This window comes from Bubalus bubalis, chromosome 1 (genome assembly GCF_019923935.1).
Source record: "Bubalus bubalis isolate 160015118507 breed Murrah chromosome 1, NDDB_SH_1, whole genome shotgun sequence".
Lineage (NCBI taxonomy): Eukaryota > Metazoa > Chordata > Mammalia > Artiodactyla > Bovidae > Bubalus > Bubalus bubalis.
This window is the reverse complement of record NC_059157.1, coordinates 45,539,996-45,562,750: the sequence shown is the minus strand read 5'-3', so window position 1 is coordinate 45,562,750 and position 22,755 is coordinate 45,539,996. Positions and strand designations below refer to the sequence as shown.

Sequence of the window (22,755 nt, the reverse complement as noted above, 5' to 3'; positions counted from 1 at the left end):
TGGATGTGAGATTTGGACTGTGAAGAAGGCTGAGCACCGAAGAATTGATGCTTTTGAACTGGGGTGTTGGAGAAGACTCTTGAGAGTCCCTTGGACTGCAAGGAGATCCAACCAGTGCATTCTGAAGGAGATCAGCCCTGGGATTTCTTTGGAAGGAATGATGCTAAAGCTGAAACTCCGGTACTTTGGCCACCTCATGCGAAGAGTTGACTCATTGGGAAAGATTCTGATGCTTGGAGGGTTTGGGGGCAACAAGAGAAGGGGACAACAGAGGATGAGATGGCTGGATGGCATCACTGATGGCATCACTGATCCATCCATCGATGGACGTGATGGACATGAGTGGGTGAACTCCGGGAGCTGGTGATGGACAGGGAGGCCTGGCGTGCTGGGATTCATGGGTCGCAAAGAGTCAGACATGACTGAGCGACTGATCTGATCTTATCTGAAACACATTTGGCATTTACATAAAAAATCTTATGAATGAGAATACTATTCAATCAGTATTATCATCTAAGAAATGTCCTGGAATAATAACCTGAGATTCCCCAAAATTTTCATTCCTATATAATTTGAATAATAGAAAACAAAAGAGACAAACCAACAGACAAATACACATGCAAAGTTGACAAGTTACTAGAAAATAAATTAAAAACCCATTAAGCCCTGGAAATCTAAAACATTGTCATTCCTTTAGCATCATTTTTAAATTCTGTCTGTTAAAAGTCTATACCTTTTTGAGTAACATGGATAGACTAATCTTTCCTTTATTAATTTTATATATCAATAACAGTGTTATTTGGTCTTATGTTTTAACTTATATGTGGCATTATTTTAACACACTGAGTCACAGCTAACAGTTTAAAAACATTTTTCCAAGTCTTATTGGTGAATTACAGAAGAAAAGAATGGTCAATAGACAAAACGATTTGTTAAAGTACTCACTAATTGTTCAGAGACTATGTATACATTACATACCTGTGACCAAAATGTCTACTCTATTTGACAAAAAATTTCTTTTGAATAATTCTCCTTATTGCTTTTTTAATATCTTTTCTCCAAAGGCTGTAGATCAAAGGGTTTAGCATAGGACTCATGAAAATATAAAAAAACAGCTACATTTTTGCCCAGTTCTACAGAGGTCTCGGAAGGGGGCCTCAGATACATGCAGAACAGTGTCCCATAAAAGACAGTGACAGCTGTCCGGTGAGACCCACAGGTGGAGAAGGCCTTGTGCCTCCCTTCTGCAGAGCAGATATGCAGAATGGCTCTAAAGATGAAAATGTAGAATATGAGGATAATGGTGAGAGAACACATGAGGTTGGAACCAGCCCCCACGAACATGGCAGTCTCTGTGACATAAGTATCTAAGCAGGCCAGGACTAGGAGAGGTGGGTCCGCACAGTAAAAGTGGTTGATTTCATTGGGTCCACAGAAGGAGAGACGAAGCATCAGGATGGTCTGGGCAAGACCATTTGCAAAGCCATAAGAATAAGGAGCAGCAACAAGAGAAAGGCAGACACCTCGGGATATCTTGCTGCCATATAACAATGCTTTGCAGATGGCCACGTTGCAATTGTAAGCCATCACTGTAAGCATATAATAATCTGCAGTCACCAAGGCAATGAAAAATTAGAACTGTATAAAGCAGCCAAGGAATGAAATGATTTTTCTCTTGGATAAGAAATGAACCAGCATCTGAATAGTGACATTGGTGGCATAACAGAGATCTACAAAGGTGAGGTGGCTGAGGAAGAAGTACACTGGAGTCTGAAGTTTTGAGTCAGTTCTGATTAACAAAATCATGCCGACATTACCGACAACTGTGATCAGGTAGATGACTAGGAAGACCACAAAAAGGACAGGCTGCAAGTCAGCTCAATCTGTCAGTCCCAGGAGGATAAACTCGTCTCCTCTGTGTAGTTTTTTTTTTTTTTTTTTTTTTTAACATTGAGTTTGCTTAGCTTCCAACATGTTCTAAAGTAAAATGAAATGAAATAAAACTCGTTTGTCATTTTTCCATTATTCACATCATATCATCTGATGCCCACTCCTCTCAAAATGTGAAATAAATGGCATAGTAAGCATGAAATTAATACTTTGAATATCTAAATTAATACAGAGCTTCTTTACATAAAGACAGACAGATATACATGCAGATGCTTTTCTCCAAGTCTTTTCGTAGTTGAAAAATCTTTATATTTTCTGAAAAATTGTTTTCATGAATTACTTCAGTTCAGTTCAGTTGCTCAGTCGTGTCCGACTCCTTGCAACCTCATGAATTGCAGCACGCCAGGCCTCCCTGTCCATCACCAACTCCCGGAGTTCACTCAAACTCATGTCCATCAAGTTGGTGATGCCATCCAGCCATCTCATCCTTGGTCGTCCCCTTCTCCTCCTGCCCTCAATCCCTCCCAGCATGAGAGTCTTTTCCAATGAGTCAACTCTTCACATGAGGTGGTCAAAGTATTGTAGTTTCAGCTTTAGCATCAGTCCTTCCAAAGAACACCCAGGACTAATCTCCTTGAGAATGGACTTGTTGGATCTCCTTGCAGTCCAAGGGACTCTCAAGAATCTTCTCCAACACCACAGTTCAAAAGCATCAATTCTTTGGCACTCAGCCTTCTTCACAGTCCAATTCTCCCATCCATACGTGACCACTGGAAAAACCATAGCCTGACTAGATAGACCTTTGTTGACAAGTAATGTCTCTGCTTTTCAATATGCTATCTAGGTTGGTCATACTTTCCTTCCAAGGAGTAAGCGTCTTTTAATTTAATGGCTGCAATCACCATCTGCAGTGATTTTGGAGCCCAAAAATAAATTCTGACACTGTTCCCACTGTTTCCCCATCTATTTCCCATGAAGTGATGGGCCAGATGCCATGATCTTAGTTTTCTGAATGTTGAAAACTAAGCAACCCCATGTCCAAGGAGCAGTGGCTGCACAGTGCAGGAGGGCTGACAGGAGCTACTCCACGTTCAAGGTCAGGAAGGGTGGCAGTGAAGGGTGAACTCCAAGGTAAGGAGCAGAGGCTGTGCTTTCGCAAACCACTTCAGTATTCTTGCCTTGAGAACCCCATGAACAGTATGAAAAGGCAAAATGATAGGATACTGAAAGAGGAACTCCCCATGTCGGTAGGTGCCCAATATGCTACTGGAGATCAGTGGAGAAATAACTCCAGAAAGAATGAAGGGATGGAGCCAAAGCAAAAACAATACCTAATTGTGGATGATTGGTGATATAAGCAAGGTCCGATGCTGTAAGAGCAATATTGCATAGGAACCTGGAATGTTAGATCCATGGATCAAGGCAAATTGGAAGTGGTCAAACAGGAGATGACAAGAGTGAACATGGACATTCTAGGAATCTGTGAACTAAAATGGACTGGAATGGGTGAATTTAACTCAGATGACAGTTATATCTACTACTGTGGGCAGGAATCCCTTAGAAGAAATGGAGTAGCCATCATGGTCAACAAAAGAGTCTGAAAATGCAGTACTTGGATGCAATCTCAAAAACGTCAGAATGATCTCTGTTTGTTTCCAAGGCAAACCATTCAATATCACAGTAATCCAAGTCTATGCCCCAACCAGTAATGCTGAAGAATCTGAAGTTGAATGGTTCTATGAAGACCTACAAGACCTTTTAGAACTAACACCCCAAAAAGATGTCCTTTTCATTATAGGGGACTGGAATGTAGAAGTAGGAAGTCAAGAAACACCTGGGGTAACAGGAAAATTTGGCCTTGGAATACAGAATGAAGCAGGGCAAAGACTAATAGAGTTTTGCCAAGAGAATGCACTGGTGTTAGCAAACACCCTCTTCCAACAACACAAGAGAAGACTCTACACATGGACATCACCAGATGGTCAACACCGAAATCAGATTGATTATATTCTTTGCAGCCAAAGATGGAGAAGCTCTATACAGTCAGCAAAAACAAGACCAGGAGCTGACTGTGGCTCAGACCATGAACTCCTTCTTGCCAAAAGCAGACTGAAATTGAACAAAGTAGGGAAAACCACTAGACCATTCAGGTATGACCTAAATCAAATCCCTTTTGATTATACAGTGGTAGTGAGAAATAGATTTACAGGCCTAGATCTGATAGATAGAGTGCCTGATGAACTATGGTTGGTGGTTCATGACATTGTACAGGAGACAGGGATCAAGACCATCCCCATGGAAAAGAAATGCAACAAAGCAAAATGGCTGCCTGGGGAGACCTTACAAATAGCTATGAAAAGAAGAGAAGCAAAAAGCAAAGGAGAAAAGGAAAGATATAAGCATCTGAATGCAGAGTTCCAAAGAATAGCAAGGAGAGATAAGAAAGCCTTCCTCATGAATTACTTATAATTCTTTAAACATTGCTTTTCATTGGAATTATGACACTTTGTTTTTCAATATAACTTATGATGCGGTATCTAAAGCATCAGTCATCAAAACTCATGTGTTTTCACAACTTAGTGGAATTAATTTCATGGAATTTGTAGGTCTTTATAGAACCAGATTCTGTCTACCTGCCCCTTCAGACTCAAGATAACTTTCAGACTGGTCCCTCCCTCTGCAATGCATATCCTCTTTCCCCACTCTTGTCTATCTGAGGGGGCCCTAAAATAATCAAATATTCCTCAACTTTTAAGACAGCTCAAAATATCTTTGCTTTGTGTTTTATAGCCAATTATTGGGGGCAAAATTGTTGTATGAGATACAAAATCAAATCCCTATTTTTGGATAATAACAGAGAAGCATATAGTACATAAATAATGTGTATATTTGTGTTGGTGGATGGGTATATATATATACACCATATTTCAGTGATATTAAATATTCGAGCATAGAGTTATTGGGGTACAGAAATATTGTATTAAAATCTTCCTGGTGTGACATATGTGAAACTAGATAAGTGGTACTGATGAACCTATTTGCAGGGCAGGAATAGAAATGCAGACAGAGAACTGGCTTCAGACACAGCAGAGGAAAGAGATGGTGGGATGAATTGAGAGAGCAGCATTGAAACATATACATAACCATATGTAAAGCAGAGAGCTAATGGAAAGTTTCTGTACAACACAGGAAACTCAACCTGATGGTCTGGGACAACTGAGAAGGGGGATGATGTGCAAGGTAGGAGGGGGGTTCAAGAGGGAGGGTTCATATGTGTATGTATGGCTGATTCGCATTGTCCTATGGCAGAAACCAACACAATTTTGTAAAACATTTATCCTCCTATTAAATATAAATTTAAAAAGCAATCAAAAAAGATTGTCAACAATATCCTTGGATCATAATGATTTTGTTATAACTTTACCACATTTTAACTCTTGCAAAGAGTAAGTATAAATTCTAAAACTGGAATTTTCAATATAAAGTTCATTAAAGCATGCAAAAAATCATACTGAAAATAATCATATGATTCATATAACTGAGACAGTATGTAGGAAATCATAAAGTGCATCTCCCAATTTTTGTGCATGATAAAGGTGACCTTGAAGATTATGATGGAAAAATCTACACTTTTCTTTCATAGCACATAAAGGCATGTTATTGTTATAATGACTCTTATAATAGCTACCATTTCAGTGATGGACAGAGGTCCCTTGTAATGTACTTTGTAAATGAAACACTCCTGCTTTCTTGTCCGTGTGCATTATTTCATTATGCACCTGAGAAATTTAGACTTATTGGCCAGCTTAATAAAATACGAGTCGCCTAAATCAATGAAATCATAATCATCCTGTATTTGTCATAATAAAGCATTTTTGGTTCTGGGATTGTATTTTAGTGTCTCTATTTATTAAATTATTAATCAAAAGCCAAAATAACTAATACAGCAAACCCCCTACATACAGACATTCAAGTTGCAAACTTTCAAAGTGCGAACATAGGTGTCGGCTCCTGTTTGCCAGCCATTGCACAGTACTAGTGAACTTTAAAGGTACTGTACTGTAAGATTGAAAGTGTTGTCTTTATTTCTGTGTTTGTTCTTTATGTGTATATTATGTTTGTACTGTAAACATATTACTGTACCTGTTATGAACATATATTGCTGATTGTGTTAATTGGGTACTTAGGCTAACTTAGTTGGACTTACAAATTGTAATTACAAATGCACTCTCAGAACTGAGCTCATTCAAATGTAGAGGACCTTTTGTCTTTCCATTTGTTTTTACTATGGGGTAATGAGGGATTACAAGCAATGAGCATTCCAGATCATTTGAGTATTTGATGGTAATGACCTTCTTTTACAAAAATAGAACACAACATTTTATGTGATAGGGAAAAGAAAACTCAGGAAGAAGTATTTGCAAGTGGAAATAATTGTCTTTGGAGACGAACAAATTTGTATTCTTGACATTCACTTGAGTTTCTGTCTTTGGTCTAGTTCTTTTTCTACTATGATACCACTCCACTGTACGGTTATAAATATTTGTACTCTAACAAAAATAACAATTTAAATCAAGACATTTGCTAATTCATCAGAATATGTTTCAGGCCATCACTTTTTTTTTTTTTAACTTTATTTTGCTATACCTTATCCTACCTGTGAAAGAAGAGGACTTCCCAGTGAGAGCAAAGATGTGAGAACCTGAGGAGTTTATATCAGAATTGTCACAGAGGGACTGACTCCCTAGGGTTTCATTATTTCTCACAGAAACTCATTCAGACTGTTAATAACCACTAAGGTTTCTTTTATTTTTAAAATCTTATGCTCATGAGGACATGACAACTTGCCACTTCCTAATATCATCAGGGAATCAAATCTCCTGAAATAATGAAGCGATGAGATTCACTCTTCATTTCAGTATGTACGCTGGTTGGTCTACATAATTCGAGACTTGACTTGGGGAGTGGGGGAATATTAAGTTTCGTTGTTTTCATCATGCAAAATAGAATAGTGCCTGGTATATGTAGTTTTACAGTCTAGAAAACCACTGGAAGATCAATTAAATTTTGTTAAGTTTGAACTAGTTATTTCCTGATTCTGAGTCTTCTCATTTTTTAAAAAATACATATAAAAATACAATAGCTAAGAGAATTTCATTGTTGTTCAGTCACTCAGTGGCGTCTGACTCTTTGTGACCCCATGGACTACAGCATGCCAGGCTTCCATATCACCATCTTCTGGAGTTTGCCCAAACTCATGTCCACTGAGTTGGTGAAGTCATCCAACCATATCATCCTCTGTGTCCCCTTCTCCTCCTACTTTATTTTATTTTTTAACTTTACAATATTGTATTGGTTTTGCCATGTATCAACATGAATCTGCCACAGGTATACACGTGCTCCCCATCTTGAACCCTTCTCCCTCCTCCCTCCCCTTACCATCCCTCTGGGTCATCCCAGTGCACCAGCCCCAAGCATCCAGTATCGTGCATTGAACCTGGACTGGTGACTCGTTTCATGTATCATATTATACATGTTTCAATGCCATTCTCCCAAATCATCCCATCCTCTCTCTCTCCCACAGAGTCCAAAAGACTGTTCTATACATCAGTGTCTCTTTTGCTGTCTCATATACAGGGTTATTGTTACCATCTTTCTAAATTCCATATATATGCATTAGTATACTGTACTGGTGTTTTTCTTTCTGGCTTACTTCACTCTGTATAATAGGCTCCAGTTTAATCCACCTCATTAGAACTGATTCAAATGTATTCTTTTAATGGCTGAGTAATACTCCATTGTGTATATGTACCACAGCTTTCTTATCCGTTCATCTGCTGATGGACATCTAGGTTGCTTCCATGTCCTGGCTATTATAAACAGTGCTGCGATGATCTTTCACAGCATCAGGATCTTTTCCAATGAGTGGGATTTTCTCATCAGGTAGCCAAGGTATTGGAACTTCAACTTCAGCATCAGTCCTTCCAATGAATATTCAGGGCTGATTTTCCTTAGGATTGACTTGTTTGATCTCCTTGTCATCCAGGGAACTCTCAAGAGTCTTCTCCAATACCACAGTTCAAAAGCATCAATTATTTGGCATTCAGCTTTCTTTATGGTCCAACACTTACATACATTTACTACAGGAAAAACCAGAGTTTTGACTATATGGACATTTATTGACAAAGTAATGTCTCTGCTTTTTAATATGCTATTCTAGGTTTGTCATAGCTTTTATTCCAAGGAGCAAGTGTCTTTTAATTTCATCGCTGCAGTTGCCCTCCACAGTGATTTTAAAGCCCAAGAAAATAAGTCTGTCACTGTTTCCATTGTTTCCCCATCTATTTGCCATGAAATTATGGGAACAAGAGTATATCGTAAATATCCAGATAATGTAAATTGCTGGTAATTCTTCCTTTGTCAGCCTGTCCCACCCATATCTATTGTCTTTTTCCATCTGAGGTTGAATTCTTAGATTCCATCAATAGAACTACTTTAGTGTCTGGTTTCCATCTGAGTTTTTCCAATGGGAGAAACCAGGAACACGACAGAGGTGGCAGGAAGAGAGAGGTATCCCAATTTCATTTTCATATTCTCTCAATTTCATAATGAAGTGGTAGGGTGGCTACAATCCTTCCAAGGAAAATTCTGCCTGAGGAGTGTGTTGAGTATGTGGCCTAGGACATTCTTCTTAGTTCTAGTTTCACTGGATTCCTGACACTAGTCCTTGTGTTGGCCACTTCAGTATTGGAATGGAAACTTCCTTCTGCAATTAACCTCCAGGAACTTCATATTCTTTGTTCTCTTTAACATTTCCTGTGTTCTCTTTATTAAATTAAATTAATTTTATTAAATTCTCTTCAGTTAAATCATCTGAGTAGACTTTTGTTTTGTCTCAGGTCTCTGACTCAGACCAGAAAGTTGCACGATAGTTACTCAATAAATGTTACAGTGGAAGAGAGATTTCTGTCTTCACCATTGAAGCCTTGCTTGGAGAAAGTTGAGCATTACTTTGCTAGTGTGTGAAACGAGTCCAATTGTGTGATAGTTTGAAAATTCTTTGGAATTGCCTTTCTTTGGGATTGGAATGAAAACTGATCTTTCCAGTCCTGTGGCCACTGCTACATTTTCCAAATTTGCCACCATATTGAGTGAAGCACTTTAACAGTATCATATGTTAGACTTTGAAATAGCTCAACTGGAATTACATCACCGTCACTAGCTTCGTTCATAGTGATGCTTCCTAAGGCCCAATTGACTTCACACACTCCAAGATGTCTCGCTCTAGGTGAGTAATCACACCATCATGGTTATCTGGGTTATTAAGATCTTGTGTAGTTCTTCTGTGTATTGTTCTCACCTCCTCTTAATATCTTCTGCTTCTGTTAGGTTCATACCATTTCTGTCCTTTATTGTGCCCATCTTTGCATGGAATGTTCTCTTGGTGTCTCTAATTTTCTTGAAGAGATCTCAAACTTATTCAACTTATTTCCCATCCTATTGTTTTCCTGTATTTCTTTTCACTGATTGTGTAGAAAGGCTTTCTTATCTATCCTTGGAGAAGATTCTCCAAGGGACTTGGAGAGTCCCTTGGAATGCAAGTTCAAAACAGTTAGTCCTAAAGGAGTTCAGTCCTGAATATTCATTGGAAGGACTGATGCTGAATCTGAATCTCCAATATTTTGACCACCTGATGTGAAGAACTGAGTCATTGGAAAAGACCCTGATGTTGGGAAAGATTGAAGGAAGGAGGAGAAGGGGATGACAGAAAATGAGATGATTGGATGGCATCACCAACTCAATGGGCATGAGTTTGAGCAAGCTCTGGGAGTTGCTGATGGACAGGGAAGCCTGGAGTGCTACAGTCCATGGAGTCACAAAGAGTTGGACACGACTGAAACAAACTAAACTGATATATATATATACACACACATATATATGTATACATGCATATAGGTATGTATACATATATATGTGTATATATACACATATATATACATATACATTTCTCCAGTATTCAGATTTCTCCAATATTCAGGATCTTCATCTGTTAGAAAGAAATCATAATTTCCTATCACAGGGATATTATAAATGTTAAAGAAACTGTTGCTCCTTACTAAAGGACATGTATATTCATTTTGAAATGCTTAGCACACAAATGTCTGGTATCTAATAAATACTCAGCAGATGATACTAGCTGTCTTACTAAAAAAGTTGTAAATATATGAGCTCTACAACCTGGTAATGTAAATAAATTTTGAAAATACAGCTTTTTAAATTATCCATAACTGCTTCAATCTACCATATATGTCCTATTCAACTGAACAGGAATATAGGAAAAATAAGATTTTGAAATATATTTTATACTGAATTTAATATAAAGCCAACAATTCTATTTGTTCAACCTGAAGTAAGGAAAATCTCAAAATATTTGCAACAATTAAAAGGATGTATTCACAGTTGGTAAGGTTGAAGTCAATTGGAAAAACATTTGCAAGCTCATTGCAACTTATCAAGCATCATAGGATTAGTCAGCAAATTCAAATTTCCACAATAAAGCCTATGGATCACCTTAATGAAGAAACAATTTTTAAACTCCACATTAAAATATAATGTCTCCCAATCAAGATATTTAATATAATAACATGTATAAAAGCTAAGTGATATAAAATATGAGGTAATTATCAATATAATTTTATAGGTGAGCTTTTACCTATATCCACAAACCAACTGGACTGAAGAGCATTTTCAGAATGACACAATAGTTTATATGGATTTTGTTTTTCTATGAAGCAGGGTCTTTGTCCACTTCACAAAGACAGTGCATTAATTATTCTTTGCATGTTTATGATAACTGATATATAAATATTTTGCGTGTTTCTCTCTTATCTTTTGAGATAAGTATCTTAATGACGCAACATCTTTAATTATTGTATTACCTGGGTTCTTACATCAAAATATAATTATATAAAAGGACTTGTGTAGTATACCTTTCTTTGAAAGAGTAGTTTTGGACTTAGAAGAGTATATTGTTTAAATAAACTCTCTTGGTTGATTTTTCTCTTTAGGCAAATGCCTAGCCCTTCATATTTCAGTCCTTTTTCCCCTTACATGACTTATGAGAACTTCCAGCCCTGGAAAGAGAGTCTGTCATCTGCATCTGTTATCTTTGTGCTTCTTTCTGATCTTTCTTGGCCTCTAATCTGCAAGATTAATGTTTGCTCTGCTGTTGTCCACCAGGATGTGGGCATCTTGTGGGCATTACTCTCTCCTGATTGGACACAGCCTGCTAATCTTACCTGCTGACTCAGCTGCATCTTGACTCTTAGGGGAATTACAGACTTAAACCTGTTCTTTATATTTACTGGGACCTCTCCTGGAAAGTTTGCTGTGTAGGAATCAACTTCAATGGCTACATATCCCAGACTTCAAATGGTAGCTATCTTCATATTCCTCTATTTGGAATATACTAGAAATTTGGAAATCTGGCTACTGTTCATATCCCATAGAGACTGAAGTAACTGTGGGAGTACTAAGTCAAGTCCAAGTGTAAACTGTTTAAGTAAGCTGTGCACAAACTTCAGTTTGCTTTGGCTGACCAACAAATTGACTCTAGCAAGGAAATTGGGACAACTGGTCTCAGAGAGATCTGCTAAGGCTTTGAATCATCTTTTGCTTTTTCTATCAATTATTGGTATTTCTTTCCCCAAAGGTATGACTCAGGGGTCTTTATTTTTCTCTATCATAGTCCCTGCTTTTTAATGTGAAACATGAATGGAGGATAGAGATTGGAGAGGTAGATTGGCTTACTCATATGCAAGATATAAAACTACTATATTATTTTTGTTTTTCATAAGAGTATTATAAGGAAACTGTGTCAGAAATACTAGTTGACTGCTTTCAAATATTAATGTAGATATGATCTTAAATATTAAATATTATATGTTATCAGGAATCATAAATTAAACACATCTGTGCTAATAAGTCTAATTTTATTTAAATTAACTCCAATTATATCTCAATGTCTAAAAATAAATTCCTTGAAAATTGAATTGTAATCCATGAGATGAAATTATCTTCGATTATTAGTGAAAATGAGGTAAAGTACAGCTTACATGAAAAGCCAGTAATTCGAAACCTCTCTCTAGCATCATTGTTTGGTTATTTATTCAATGTTAGTGTTAGTTGCTCAATCATGTCTGACTCTTTGTGACCCCATGGACTTAGCCCACCAGGTTTCTCTTTCCATGGAATTCTCCAGGCAAAAATACTGGAGTGGGTTGCTGTTCCCTTTTTCAGGGATCTTCCTGACCCAGGGATCAAAACCAGGTCTCCTGTATTGCTGGCAGATTCTTTACCATCTGAGCAACCAGGGAAGCCCATGCTGGCTTACAGGCTTACACATACAAAAAAATAGGTGTTTATTCAATACCTCTGTATTAAACATTAACTACGCACTCAAAATGTTTATAGACTGCTACAGATTGCTACGCAGGATATTAGGGCTTCCCAGGTGACTCAGTGGTAAAGAATCCTCCTGCCAATACAGGAGATAGAGACCTGGGTTTGATCCCTAGGTCAAGAAGACACACTAGAGAAGGAAATAACAACCTACTCCCGTATTCTTGTGGGGAAATTCCATGGACAGAGGAGCCTGGTGGGGCTACAGTCCATGGGATTGCAAAAAAAGAGTCAGACACAACTTAGTGAATAAACAGCAAATGGAGCTCAGGATACTGAATTGACATTAATTTTGTCCTCACACACTTATTATCCTTAAAATAAATAGAATAGTTATGAAAGGAGACATGTACCACACAGAGAAACAACAATGTGAATTCAGAAGAAGGAAACACTATTCTAGCTGAAGATAAACAAAGGCCATTCATCATTTGGAAAAAAAAATCTGCCTGAGAATTATTCCTAGTATCAAAATCAGTACTATGTGTTTTTGTACTTACTAAAAAACACTTTGTGCATCTAATGATTAACCCATAAACAATGTTCCTGTTAATTAAGAAGTGACTTTTGTTGACGCCTCCAGAGGGAGCACTGATAATGTCTCTTAGGTGATTTTGTGATGAAATCTTCTGGCATGAATCTCCCAGAGTTAGCCAGCCTTTCTTGTATAAATCCTCCTATTTGAGGGACCTTCACAGAGCTAAGAAATCACAATCCCTTTGTAGGTAAGTCTGACAGTTCTGAAAATCAAGAATGCTTAAGAAACATTGTTTGATATTTCTTCTTTGGAGCATAAAATGGAGTTAGTAGTGAGTGTTAAGAATTGCCACATGAAGACCCAACAGTAGGCAGATCGACCCATCTTTTGGATGGAGGCAATAAGTGACTTGTGATGTATTGGGAGGTCAAGCAAGTCTTGCAACCATCCTTGACCTTAGTTACAGACCCATTTCACAATCTATGTGAATTTCTAAATCCAATTTCTAAATCACAGGTAGGATTTAGAGTAGGCTTACCTGTGGTGCTTTAGCAAATTCTAGGTATTCAAGAAGTTCATAGATCATACTTCCCTTATAACTTTTTTTCCCTCTAAGCTTAGAGCCTTAGAATTTGGCACAAGAAAATGTACTCCCAATTTATATGATAATTTTGTACTTATTTTTAAGGGATGAGTTTAAAGGAATTCGGGTACATGAGTGTAAGATTAAAGGTGAGAGGGAAAAAAATGTGAACACATTTCCTTCTTCACCTGTAAGGTCTTGCATCAGGTTTTCTGCATTGAAATGTGGTAGCTTTGGTGTATCAGAACTACCAAAGCAGGTGTACACTGCTTTACTCAAAAGGAATATGCTTTCTTCTGCTGTGCTTGTGTCCCTTTCCAACGCTGCTATGGATTTTATTGAACTTCCAGCTGAATCATCCCATTTGGCCAACATTCTTAGGAAAAAACTATACAGGATTTATGGTTTTTGTATTTCATCCCCCTGCATTGTATATAGAACTTTAATTCATACATACCCTAAGCGTAAATGTGGTTGTTTTCAGTAGTTCTACTCTTTGAACTGTAATGATGTTATACCTTTAACTGTTATCTTTTGGAAGAATATTCTTATTCCTCCCATTTTCTCACTCACCTTCCTCTTTGAATAAAGAAGAAGATCTCAAAAATTAACACAAGCAATCTGTACTGGCATTTTCACTACCCTGAACACTTTGTGCTAAGTCACTTCAGTCATGTCTGACTCTTTGTACCCCATGGACTGTAGCCTGTCAGGCTCCTCTGTCCACGGGATTCTCCAGGCAAGAATACTGGAGTGGGTTGTCATGCTCTCCTCCAGGGGATCTTCCAGACCTGGAGATTGAACACACATCTCTTATATCTCCTCCATGGCAAGCGGGTTCTTTACCACTCAGCCAATACTTTAGTGAGAATGATAAAAATGAATCCTTCTCCTTCACTCCCTTACTTCTACTAGTAATTTGGAAAATAACTATACTAACTCTACGTTTGCAATGGGTGTTTCCCATGTGAATCCCAGAAACTAAGCCCTGAATTGCATGTAATGAATAATAGAATGGTGTGATCCTTAATAAGGTTTTCTCTTCTTTTCTATTTCTTGAGTGCAAGGCAAAATTGTTGAGTCTCTCAGAAACATATTTTCTTTACAAGCTTTGTGAAACCAACAGAATATTATACAGACTAAAGTCAGAGGCTGGAATTTTGCCCTAATCAGAATAATAGAAAAAGAACTTTGTGTACTGTTGATGACAGCAAGTTCCATAATTAGGAGGAATTTGTGGCAATATCTCAGAAATCACTGAATGGGGAAAGCGTAAGTTTTCAGAGGGTAAATCTATGTGTTAAAAACGTACCTAATTCAAGCATATCATTTCAGTTGTCTCATGCAGCACTTCAGCCCTGGCCATGCATTAAAACCCTGTGGAAAGCTTGTTAAATGTGCCAATGTGTGTACTGACCTCAGTTGAGCTAAGGCTCAAGGTTTAGTGCTTTTAGAAACTCCACATTTGATTCCAGTGTGAAGCCAGAGTTGATTACCCTTACTCTGAGTATTATATTTATTAAAACATGAATTTAATAAAGCAATAGAGTTGGCTTTTAAGAAATGTGACCATTCTATGTCCTTCTGGACTTGTAAAGTTTACTGTAGTGATTAAAGATAACTCATTTTTTCAATCAGCTTTTACTTTTACCTGTTTCTAAGGATTCAATGTACAAATTTTAGCTGTTAATTATTGAGATTTAAAACATGTACAACTATCACTAGATTGTGTTATTAAAATCACCTCTTATTTGTGCTCCCTCTAGAGAATTTTGTAGTAACTCAGTCTCCATTGGCAACATCAGGGAGGCAAGAAACATACATATCATGGAAAATCAGCTGATGTGATTGCAGGATTACCCCACCAGTTCATCATTTCTGCAACTAATGGATACTGTTCTCCTGACCATGATTCAGGAACTCACCCAAATTCTGGGGATATAGCACAAATAAAGTTCCTCATGTGACTAGTATTCCAAGGGTGGAAGGGGTTATAAAAAATAATACTTTTAGAAGTGATAAATGATATAAGAAAAATAGATAATAATGCTTGATTAGAGAGCTATTTGGTTATTGAATAACTTAGACAAGAGGCCCAGACAAGCTTTCCAGAGGAGGTGTCACGAGAAGAGAGATCTAAATGAAGTGATGAAGTGAATAATTTAACAATCTGAGAGGAAAACATTCTAGGCAGATAGAACACTATGTGTAAAGTCCCTGAGGTAGTAACATATTAGCCATGTTTAAGGCACAACAAGACAGTCAATGTGGCAGGAAAAAAGGGCTGAAGAGAAATTGATGGAAGAATTTGGAGAAATGTATGAGAATACATCACACACCCCCTTGCAGACACTGATAAGAAGTTAAATTTCAAGCCCAAGTGTGATGGAAAGTGTAGTGCCATTTTACCAGGTCACCAACATGATGTAATATGTGTTTATAAAAGATCAGTGGCAATCTTATATTCGTGGATATGTTCCAGTGTCTTCTTATTTATACTCTATGGGAACTTGAATAGAATTTGTATCCCACTGTTATGTCAAAATTGTTCAAATCTTAATTATATTGAATTGGTTCACAGTGCTTTTCAGTCTAATATATCATTCTACTTCTTTGTATATTCATTCAATTAATTTTTGAGAGTTTAATATTAAAACACCAACTAAATATATTAATTTACCTATTTAAAAATTGTAATATATAGTGGAAATATATATAACTTTGCTATGTATTTTCCAAGTCTCCTGCAAATGTGTTAGCATCTTTTCATAATTTAAAAATTAAAAGAAAGAGTAAATATGCAAAAAAAAAAAGATAATTGGCTTATGTTGGAGGATAGAAGATTTCAAATGTGGAAGAGGGAAAATCATTATAATAGCTTAGGCATTAGAGTAGCTTAGATTTGACTGGTAGCAGAGAAAATGCTGACAAGCTGCTGTAATATTCAATAAGTAATGTGTTAAAGGTAGAGCAGACAAGACTTTCAGATAGTTTAGATATAAGGTATGAAGTCAAAGGTATGAGATTAATCGAAATGTGAATCTGAAATACACACACACACATATATGTAATATAAGATAAACTGAGATATGTGAATTAATAAGAAATTAGTGAGGCGCTTCCCTGGCAGTCCAGGGGTTGAGACTTCTCTTTCCATTTCAGGGACACTGGTCCAGCCCCTGGATAGGGAGCCAAGATCCCATGCCTCGTGGCTAGAAAACCAAAGCATAGAACAGAAACAGTATCACAGCAAACAATGAAGATGCTAAACACAGTGCACACCAAGATAAAGAGTGAGAGATCAGTGAGATCATAGTGGGGACCAGACAAAGAAATAACCCTAGACTACCTACTGTTGATTTGAAACAAAGGAAATAGGAGGGGCAGACTATCAAGGGACTGGGAGAAGTTTATTGCTGCTGGAAAGTAAGTAAGAAATAAGGAAGAAACTGAATCTGAATAAATGTACACAGGCTGTCAAGAAGAGTATACTACTCTAGTTATGGAATGTTCACCTTTACTGACAAAAATAGAATCAATGTACAGAAAACCAACCATTTTCTCCATTCCCTCATCCAGCATTATGTCATGATCAAACAAAGGCAGTAGTTTGAGCATCAGTGCTTCCTAGTCCATAGCCTAATAAGGGACACCAAAGAGTTAAGTCAGATTCTATATATTTTAGTAGAGATAGGTGAAGATTGCAGAGCAGCCTGCATTGATGCTGCTTGGACTTCAAAACATGCTAATGAAATAGATTATCCAGTTTACTCAGCACCACCAATCATCTGAGGCATTTAGAGAGACTCTTTCATCTCTCTCTAGCTTAGTTAGACCTCTCTTTTGAAAACCAGTTTTAGTGCTGATTTATTTTGTCTATTTTTGAATTTCATACAACCTATTTCTATTTATATCTGAGAACATTATTCTTCTCTTATTAGAGAGTCTGAAAATGGATACATTTCCCTCACACAATGGCACAGAGGTGACTGAATTTATTCTGCTGGGACTTACCAGTCAACAAGAGCTGCAGCCCATCCTTTTTATGGTGTTTCTCCTGATTTATCTCATCACCCTGACTGGTAACTTTGGGATGATTTTATTAATCAGATCCACTCCCCAGCTGCAAACCCCCATGGACTTTTTCCTCACCTATTTAGCATGTGTAGACATTTTTTACTCTACAAATGTCTCTCCTCAGATGCTTGTTAACTTCTTATCAGAGAAAAAAAACCATTTCCTACGCGGGGTGCCTAGCACAATGTTTTGTTTTTGTGACTCTGCTTCTAACTGAGTATAACATGCTTGGTGCTATGGCCTATGACAGGTACATGGCAATCTGCAACCCCCTGCATTACAAGATAAGGATGTCCAGGTCCCTGTGCATCTGCCTGGTCACTTTCCCCTACTTCTGGGGGTCTATGGTGGGCACAATGCAGGTAATATTGACCTCCCACTTGTCCTTTTGTGGATCCAACACCATCAACCATTTCTACTGTGCTGACCCACCCCTCTTAATGTTGACATGTTCTGACACTTACATAAAGCAAACTGCCTTGTTTGTGTCTGCAGGGATTAACCTCACAGGTTCCCTACTCATTATCCTCATCTTCTACGTTTTCATTTTCATCACCATTATGAGGATCCATTCTAGCAAAGGGCAGCACAAAGCCTTCTCCACCTGTGGCTCCCACCTGACAGCTGTCACTATGTTCTATGGGTCCCTGACTTGCATGTATCTGAGACCAGCAAACAAACAATCTGTGGAACAAGGGAAAATTGTGTCAGTGATTTGCATTTTTGTGAATCCCATGCTAAATCTATTTATCTATAGCCTCAGGAACAATGATGTGAAACAGGCTTTAAGAAGAATATTTATGAGAAACGTTGGTGCAATGAAGAAGAGTTCTCTTTTGACAGTTTCCCAGTTAAAAAAAAAAGAAAAGAAAAGAAAAAGAAAAAGTGTCTTGAAAGCAGCCCCAAAATATACCATCTTGCCTGAAGAATCCAATCCACTTCAGTATTCTTGCCTGGAGAATCCATGGACAGAGGAGCCTGTCAGGCATCAGACTCCTGTCCATGGAGTGGCAAAGATTTGGACCTGACCCAGCACACATGCACATTGACACATGTTTGCAGAGCTGGGGATGGAGTCTAATGTAAACAAAGAATGGAAGTGTTGTTTGGAAGAAAACACAACAGAAGTCAGTTTCTTATGATTAAGCAGGTTTAAGCTTTTAGCCTCACTTAAGGACTCATTTCCACTTGCTTGGCATATATTTCTTCCTTTTTCTTCGTAAGTCTTCAATATTGAGCATCACTGAGGTATTCTTACCAGCAAAGCAATCCGCATTACAGTATATTTCCTCAATAAGAAGCTAATTTAGTTCCCTGTGATATATGACATATTCCCTTAATGAAAGCTGATTATCCTCTCAAAAATCTCATTTCTCTAATCTTCAATGTGTGTTCTGAATAAACCTTTGATGAATGCTTGTCTATATCATTTGAATGTAAAGACATATATGTTTTATCATTGTTTAGTTGCTCAATCATGTCAACTCTTTGTGACCCCATGGACTACAGAACACCAGACTTCCCTGTCCTTCACTATCTCCCAATTATTATTTGGAACAAACCCTGATATTGCAATTTTAATAATGCAATAATTTGTTTCATTAGCTTCCTTTAATCAAAGCAGACACCTTTATGAATGGGAGCTACACTTTGCTGACTTGGAGTTTTCACATCTTATATATGAGATTTATATCATTTTCCCCTACAATATTAAAAATTATTGTGCCATAATTTTACATATTACCTTTTAGTTCTTGTCTATCCACAAACAATTTTAAAATAAAAGCTACTTTAATATGCATGGAAACTTGGTTTTAGTGTTCTGAAACTAAGTTGTATTTTCCAGACTGCTTGATAATCTTTGGAATTGATCTTTATTTAAAAGCATAATGTAAAATAACATTGATATGACACACATAGTTCACCACTTCGTTATAATATTTAAGGAGTTTTTGTTTTTTCTACCTTTAGGAAAATCTTTATGCATAGAAGTTATGGCTTCTAGTGTATAGTTATTACATTAAGGTAGATTTCCACCATTTTATTCTTAGTTACCTTTATATATATTTTTTCCTTTTGGATTTAGTCATGTATGACATCAACTCCAGCAAATGAGTACCCTAATTTTCTCATATCCTTAATAACACTGGAAATATCATTTCATTGTGTGAAGATAGTAGACACAAATGCAACAAAGAAAACATCCATGTATCAAAAACAACTTATTGGAATTCAACTTTTATTTATTTTGCTATTTCTCAATTTTATAGCATAGTATCATAGCTACTGTGCTAGTGATATTTAATCTCAAGAAGGAAAAGTCAAAGGATGAATTTTTTCTTGAGAAATAAAATAAAAAAAATGGTTCCATATTAAAAAGTAATAGTTATAAATATTGATACTCATTTGTCTTTGTCACTCACTCTTAACAAACAAATAAAGATGGCTTGTTTACCCTTGAAGATTTCAACCTATTCATAAGCACCATATTTTTAAAAGGAAAAGGGACAAACGGTAGCAGGTTGAATTACAAGGATCTTGGATCATCAACCAGTTGAATACTTTTAGAGAACAGATTTTGAACCCCTGCTTTTTTCTATTTTCATATTCCAATATTACTATTAATAAATAAAGATCCATTACTTTTATATTTTGGGATTGGAAGAGTTTGGAAATATTCATTTTCCATTTTTTTGCTTATTTAAATACAATAATTGATTATCATGGAAAATTGGTACACAGAAGGAACTAATTTTACTTTTCCTAAGCCTAGTATTTTACAAAGTCATCATCATGTACATATCAATGTGACCTTATTCTTCATAAAGTAACATAAAATACTTTGACCTTTTCTTAATTGAAAACTTCTTTAATGTCTGTGTAACATTCTAATGCAAAGTCTGTCACGTGATAGTCAAATTCCTCTTTATGATCACAACCAACGCACCCTTGCAGGTGTAATAGTTACATACATACAGCCTCTGGTCTGTCTGGCGTCTGACTGTGCCTAACCCAGTATTGAATGCAGGTGAAATTCCAGTACTTGGCCACCTCATGCGAAGAGTTGACTCATTGGAAAAGACTCTGATGCTGGGAGGGATTGGGGGCAGGAGGAGAAGGGGACGACAGAGGATGAGATGGCTGGATGGCATCACTGACTCCATGGATGTGAGTCTAAGTGAACTCCGGGAGTTGGTGATGGACAGGGAGGCCTGGCGTGCTGCGATTCATGGGGTTGCAAAGAGTCGGACACGACTAAGCAACTGAACTGACTGACTGACTGAGTCCTCACTTTGCACACTGCTGAGGTCACACAACGTGAGGACACATTCCCAGGTTCTATGGTTTCAGTTAGATGAGATCATGCAACATGAAGGCTGTCTGTTTTAATATATCACTTGTTTACTTTTTCTCAAATATGAAACAAATATTATATTAAAATCTTCACTTAGTTTTCTCATTATACCTCAGCACATGCTTAAAATTGGATTTACTGTAAGTGTAGATTTCTAAGACTCTTGAAACATGTTAAATAAATTTCTAGAAAAAATGTGTCTTATTCTTTTTCTTGATATAATCAGTGTATGAAAGCACCAGTCTTTTTAAACTCTCTTAAATACAGATACACAAAGCAGTATTTTAATTCATATTTTTATTAACAATAATTTTATTCACTAATTTTAACATTTGTTAATTTTTATCAATTCAATATGCATAGCCTTCAATGTCATTGTCTGTACGATTTCTATGAAATTAATAACATCATATTTTTGTACTATTTTCACTTTTTCTTATTTGCAATAAAATCTTTTGTCAACTTGGGTGGTGCTTAGTTTTAAATTATTTTATGATAAAATCCAAGAGACTCACAGACTTAGAGAACAAACTAATGGTTACCAAGAGGGAAGGCTGGGACAGAGAGAGAGATTTGGAGTTTGGGATTGACATGTGCACATTATTATATTTAAATAGGTAAACAACAAGGACCCTGTGTGTTAGGCCAGAGAACTCTGACGCATGTACATATATAACTGGAAAAATATTATATAGCTAAAAGCATCTGATTTATATTATTCTGGGATAAATTTAAAAGTGAAAAATATTGAAGATGAATTTTCTCTGTGCCTGCATCCTCAGTCGCTTCAGTCATGTCTGACTGTTTGCATGACCCTGTGGATCACAATAAACTGTGGAAAATTCTGAAAAAGATGGGAACACCAGACCACCTGACCTGCCTCTTGAGAAATCTGTATGCAGGTCAGGAAATAACAGTTAGAACTGGACATGGAACAACAGACTGGTTCCAAATAGGAAAATGAGTACATCAAGGCTGTATATTGTCACCTTGCTTAGTTAACTTATATGCAGAGTACATCATGAGAAACGCTGGACTGAAAGAAACACAAGCTGGAATGAAGAATGTGGGGAGAAATATCAGTAAGCTCAGATATGCAGATGACACCAGAAAGTGAAGAGGAACTAGAAAGCCTCTTGATGAAAGTGAAAGAGGAGAGTGAAAAAGTTGGCTTAAAGCTCAACATTCAGAAAACGAAGATCATGGCATCCGGTCCCATCACTTCATGGGAAATAGATGGGGAAACAGTGGAAACAGTGTCAGACTTTATTTTTCTGGGCTCCAAAATCACTGCAGATGGTGACTGCAGCCATGAAATTAAAAGACGCTTCTCCTTGGAAGGAAAGTTATTACCAACCTAGATAGCATATTCAAAGCAGAGACATTACTTTGCCAACAAAGGTCCGTCTAGTCAAGGCTATGATTTTTCCTGTGGTCATGTATGGATGTGAGAGTTGGACTGTGAAGAAGGCTGAGCACCGAAGAATGGATGTTCTGAACTGTGGTGTTGGAGAAGACTCTTGAGAGTCCCTTGGACTGCAAGGAGTTCCAACCAGTCCATTCTAAAGGAGATCAGCCCTGGGATTTCTTTTGAAGGAATGATGCTAAAGCTGAAACTCCAGTACTTTGGCCACCTCATGTGAAGTGTTGACTCACTGGAAAAGACTCTGAAGCTGGGAGGGATGGGGGCAGGAGGAGAAGGGGACGACAGAGGATGAGATGGCTGGATGGCATCACTGACTCGGTGGATGTGAGTCTGGGTGAACTCTGGGAGTTGGTGTTGGACAGGGAGGCCTGGCATGCTGCGATTCATGGGGTCACAGAGTCGGACACGACTGAGCGACTGAACTGAACTGAACTGATGGACTGCAACCACCAGGTTCCTCTGTCCGTAGGATTCTCTAGGCATGA

The 22,755-nt window shown here is 37.4% G+C and overlaps 1 protein-coding gene and 1 pseudogene across 1 annotated transcript in view; both read left to right on the top strand.

Moving 5' to 3' along the window:
* The window catches only part of LOC123465559 (liprin-alpha-1-like), a gene marked incomplete in the record, with an annotated part of 992,590 nt that overhangs the window by 265,288 nt on the left and 704,547 nt on the right, over positions 1 to 22,755 (top strand).
* Positions 17,233 to 19,478, top strand: LOC123332150 (annotated as a pseudogene).